We start from the raw sequence: 6000 nt of genomic DNA on the forward strand, positions 1-6000 counted from the left end.
GATAGGGACAGATAACGTTATGGTTTTGCCAACTCCGGACACTCATAAAAACGTAGGAGAAGTCTATCCTCAACACACCCAAAAGAATACTTAAAAATGTAAATGTAATTATTTTTATTTGCCTCATGGGTTTTGAATCTGTATGTGTGCTCATACCTCATTTTCAAACTATTCTTTACAGATGAGAGTAATTTTTGTCTTTTTAGCTTAAAACTGGAATCTGTTTGGAACAGTTTTCATTCTTTGTCTCCAAGAGCTGAGGTTTAAGAAAAAGCAGCAAAAGGAGGAAGGCTCCAGAGGAATTACAGGAGCTGGCAACACATGCTACCAGAAAGCCACAGAAGATGTAACATGTGTTCCAATACCACAAAATAAAACTGTGGCACTAAAAAAATCATGCAAAATTTAAAGAATGAAAATGAGCTATTGCTAGATGATCTTAAAAGAAATAGTACAAACATTCAAAGTGCCATGGTTTGATTGTTTAATTTAATAAAAGCAGTAAGAAATATGTTTCTCATTTCACTGCCTCTTGCTATTCATGCAGGCTAATTCTCACTCTGCCAGTGGCTTGCTTCTTCAATTACAGGATGTACCTTCATTATTATTGACATGTTATATTAAATAGCTAGCTTCCTATGTTAATATTCAGAAACTTGTGGTTGCTGGGCATCTTCTTTAAAGAAAAAAAAGCTAAAATGTCCTTTTAATTAAAATGTTGTCTTTGATATGAATAGATGTCATACACTAGTACCATTACCCAAGAGATATATTTTCATAGATCATTATGGAATTATTCAATAAGAAATCCCATACCTATATTTATTTGCATGAAACACATGAAAATAGTCAAATTACTAGGTAGATTTTCTCCCATATGGCTCTCTAACCAATACATTTGCATAAGGCTACTGATTAAACTTTGAGGTGTTTCTACAGCTTTGCATTGTGTTCCGTGAAGAAATGAGACAACTATCTAACTTTTGCATTTTCTGTTCTTATTTCAGTAATAATCTACTGCAATAATCTAATGCTCTCTTTCCTTCTATGGTGTTCGTTGCAGGCGTTTGAGCTATCTTCTCATTAAGAGGACTATAACAGAGGAAACAACATTACTAGAGAAATCTAAGCAGCTCTGACTAAGAAGACATGGCAAACGTAGAGTGGGTACGGCCTCTTGCTATGAATCCAGAGGCTCAGGTCTGAGTCTTACGTCCTACAGTAGTGAGGGCTGTCCCCAAGTGACCCGGTGCAGAAAGGGGATAATCGGAATTAGGCCATTCGAGGTAGCCGGAAAGGCAACTGCCACTGTCACTCCCTCGTGTATCGCTGACTACATGGCAGATGCTGGCTCACCTTAACCATACCTGACTGTTTGCCTGGGCTCGGCTGAACTGGACAGATCTCAGTGTAATGACCCAGGTTCTGATTAGTGCCTTTGAACTGTGTTAAAAATTTGAAATGTGAACCTTGACTGTGATCTTTCTTGTGTGTAGGAATTTTCCTGGTGCAACTAACTAAAATTAATCCAAAATCTTCCGAGCTTCACATGTTTAAATTTGGAGAAAAATGGGAAGGTATTTCACCATGGTTTCCTTTTTCTTTTCCACTTCTTCTTTGGCTGCTACGGTAATATGCATTGAAACAGTGATCTGAAAGAATCATGAAGCATACTCATAAAAAAATATGGAATGATCATTAACAATGTGATTCAATATTTAATCAAAATAAATCCAACAAGATAAGTGTTTTCCAAAGTGCTTCAGTTCATCCTAAGGTAAATATCTAAGATACGTAAGTGGGACAAATTGCACTCCAGAAATACCATTCTTTTTCTATTGCTTATTGAAGAACTCAGATCACTAGGTTAGATTATGTGCCTGATTTCTAGCAGGCTAAAATTAAGTCAGTAGAATACCATCCTAGATGGTGGTGCAATAACGATCATCTCTTTGAAGTCTCACTGTATTCAGTACAACATTGGCACCTCAAGAAGAAGCCTTGAGTTCAGCTAGATGATGGAAAAACAGTTATTGGGTAAGCATGAAATAGATAAATGCTAATCCCTAAATTATGTAAAATGTTGTAAAAAATTATTTTGCTTTCAAACAGACTAAAAAGGATTCTGGCTGTCTGCTTTATAAGGTTTCAATAATTGATGTAAGTACATTTAATTGTCCTAGTGCCTCTATTTTATCTGTTTTTCTCAGCATTTTACCTGAAAATCATCTTAATGGAGGACTGAGCAGAAAAATATATTTGGTAGATATTTGGAAAATCCATTTTGTGGATTGGTAGAGAATTTTTATCTTGACAAACAAACAAACAAACAAACTATGGGGAATACAACACAGGACTGCCAACTCCTGCAGCCCATTCACCAAGATTATTACCTTTAGAAAGCCCACTTTCCAAAACAGCAGTGAGGGAAATAGAACTGAAAGGTAAACATTTTAATCTAAAAGAAACAAAAGACACCAGATGCTGTTAAGGAAGCTATGATGTGATGACTTAAAGATAAAAAACTACTTTAATGATTCAAAGGCTGAGTTATCACCAGGCAGTTCCTACCTTAACTCTAAGAGGGAATCAAAAGAATCAAAACAGAAGCTTAAGAGTGTCTTGAACCTCCTCAAAAGCCATAGATTAAAATGCTATCAAATTTCTTACCTACCTAGATGCTTGTTTAGATACTGAAGAAATCCTCAATGTGGGAAAGATCATGTAGCTCTTCTGCCAGTAGAGACAGCTCCACTACCTTAAAAACCTCCCATGTTTTTCTAGATGCATTCCTTCCTCTTAGTTAAACTAAGAGAGAGTATTGACCTACATCCAGAGAGATAGGAATGAACCTTGTGGGAGAGCAAGAATAATACCCTACAAGTTCAGTTTCCTACCTCATATTCTGGATATCTGTGATATCTATCATATTCTGGATATCTGGTCTCTGTTTCTTAGTTTCTGTGGCAGGAGCTTTAGGGGGATTCAAGGGATGAATCTGCTCTTAGAACACCTAAATTTACTTCCCAGATCTGCCACTGATTTCTCTGTGTGAACATGAGGAAACCACCTAAAAGATGAGATTCAAATTCACTAAATTTGCATAACTTTAGAGCTCAGTTCTGAAGACTTCAGATCAGTCTGACTGTATGGGACACATTGATTGTTCTTTCCACCCTTTGTGTTGATAGGTAAATATTTATGGGGTTCCTGAATGCTTTAATCCTTAGGAAGACTAAAAGACTTCTAAAAGACTTCTAAAAGACTTTTGTTTGTTGTCTAACAGTAAAAAAGGCCAAACATTTATCTGTTAATAATGTGGGTAAAGCAATCTGGCTCTTTTTCCGTAGCTAATGAACTCTAATGAATGCAAAACTAACAACAGAATGTTTCTTCACTGTGTAACTTAAAATTCTGAAATGTGTTTTTGTTTTGACATCAATAAGACACTACAGTTTTCTGTAACTGACAATAAATATAATAAATATTCAAAAGAGATACCTTATTTAAATTTCCCAGCCTTTTCTTTTCCTTCTATGTTTGATTCAAAATTAATGTCTTTTCCCCCACATCATCCTAGGAATAGTCGTAATAGTTTGGCCAAGTAGCCAAAAAAAGTCCAAAATTATTAATTGTTTACACTAAATTTCATCAAGTTTTTAGAAGGCGTAACAGAATTCATCCAATCTAACCATGTGCCTCAAAATGTGCTTTTTCTAATTCAAATGTTTTTTGGTACAGAAGATGACATGTCAGCGTATACTTATCCTTTGAGTAGGGCTTCTTCGGAATCCTAAATATGTATAGCTATGACTAGTATTTTTAGATTATTTTTAGGTTACAATAACAAGAAGGATAACTATTGGATGTTGATATGGGAAAGTTATTGATTTATGAATCCTCAATCAAAGTAGAATGTTACACATTAATTTTAATAAGTGCATAGATGTCCTGTATTTCCTTTTTAACTTGAGTTCCTTCAGAAGAAAGACTTATGTGATTGTGCTGTCTCATCATAATATGTTTGTCTGCCACCTCCATCCCTGAACTTCTAATAACTTTTGAATCTATTAACTGATTTCAAGCTAATTTGGCACAGAGGTGGAAATTACAGAAAGAAATTCTTAAAGAACATCATTAAAATCTGGCTGGGTAGAGGAGGGAAAACAGTATGTGCCTTAATAAAGGAAAAATTATGATATTAACTTACATCTGATTAGATACCAAAGAATTAAACCAGGAAAGAGCCCTTATAAGTCCCCTGCTGCATGGAAGGGTTCGGTAGAAATTTGCACCTTTTTTGATATCAAATTCAATTAATGACTATAATGATGAGAAGACAAACACTTGATTAGTCCCAGTGCTTATGGAACGATAAGTTTGTTTGCTCACGTTTGTATGTGATTAAACCCGGATAGAAGAGCTGCAAATGCAGGGGAAACTCATTTCAGTTAGCCTACCTCAAGTTCCCATATGGCACATGGTCTATGTCACCTGTTTCCTGAAGTTTCAGAATCAAAGATCTCTGTTGATCAAAATTAGTGATGTTTGTGAATTCTTCTTACTCAAAAAAGGGTTTTTTTTCTTAATCTAGACTATATTAGAAATGTTGAAATTAAATGTGAAGAATTTTAAAGACTCTCAAATCTTTATGAGGTTCCATTGGCTTCTATTATGTAAGTCAAACGTGCAGAATCCAATGGTCCAAGACACACAAAGATTTTGAACCCATTATTTTGCCACCTTTTCTGGCTTTAAGCTTTATGAATATAGGAGTTAAGTGGCAGTGGCAGTGACTTGTAAGTTAGTAGTATAGAACATGCACATGAGCTCCATTCTTTTCTAATTGCAGGAAACTACAGATAGCAATTACTCCTAGATCCCCAGCCTTTAATTTACTAAGCGAAGAGCTTCCAACCAGCTAAGCACCTGGTTATGAACAAATTTAGGAAGATAATTAAAATGACCCTGGCACCAGTGACGTGAGCCAGCTAGCACCTGTGTGCATTGGCAATGAAGATTAATGACTCTTTAATATGTACAAGAAAAAGCAGACCTTTGTGGTTGAATTGCCAGGGGTTAAAATACCCTGGATTGAGTCTGCAGAGTTTTTTTTTTTTTTAAATAGTGCAACAGGCAAAGTATTCTTAAATTAATTCAACCTGAGTGAATATGGCTGTTTGTAGGAAAAGTATGACAAATCCACCATTTAAATTCACTTTTCCTTCTTGATCCATCTCTACTTCACCTAATAACTGAAAGGTAAAACTATTTTTGAAATTTTCAGAACATCTTCCACATTTTCCTTGCTCTGTATAATGAAAAGCTGGTAAAGTTTATACTAGTAACCTGAAACCATCAGCCATACATTCCATAAGATCTATATTTACTGCAAAGGAAGGGAATAAAAATACGTCAGATGTTTACAACGAGCTGAGAAGAACAAGGAAGGAATTGATAACAGTGGGTTTTGTTTTCCTTAATTAGATGGCCAGAAATACGCACAAACACACATGGGTAATTATAACACAAACCTACATTTCATGGGTTTGGCTTATTTGGCTTATTTTTTAAAATTAGGTCTTGGTAATATATTTATTATTATATATATATTATTATATATACATTATTATATATACAGCAAGTCCTAATTTTAAAAATATTCATATATATTTTTATATTTTAATATATGTTGTTTCAGTATATATATTTGCTACCAAGTATACCCAATTATTTTTTGAGTGACAAATTCACTATAATATATACATACCTCAAGCACTTTTGGCAATCTTTAGTATCATAATTAGAGCACAGATGCTGAATTACTTTATAGTATAGCCCTTGCTTTTATGATACTTAGTGCACCTTATCCTATTTCCCTCTGAGACTGCACCACATCTGCAAAGGGAAGAATATTGACAGTCTCATGATAATCTTTGGTGGGGCTGAGTATATACAGCAAACTCCAAGGGACCATTTTAGGTTAGTGAAGACAGTTTG

General features: G+C 34.9%; 1 long non-coding RNA gene across 1 annotated transcript in view; it reads left to right on the forward strand.

Annotated features, from left to right (window-relative positions):
- Positions 1 to 3503, forward strand: part of LOC104143841 (uncharacterized) — a 120358-nt gene extending 116855 nt beyond the window's left edge. The window contains exon 3 of the long non-coding RNA XR_693989.2: positions 1064 to 3503. This is a non-coding gene — a long non-coding RNA (uncharacterized lncRNA). The remainder of the gene's footprint in view (positions 1 to 1063) is intronic.
- Positions 3504 to 6000: the final 2497 nt, after the last annotated feature.

The sequence above is a fragment of the Struthio camelus genome, chromosome 1 (assembly GCF_040807025.1).
Source record: "Struthio camelus isolate bStrCam1 chromosome 1, bStrCam1.hap1, whole genome shotgun sequence".
Classification (NCBI taxonomy): domain Eukaryota; kingdom Metazoa; phylum Chordata; class Aves; order Struthioniformes; family Struthionidae; genus Struthio; species Struthio camelus.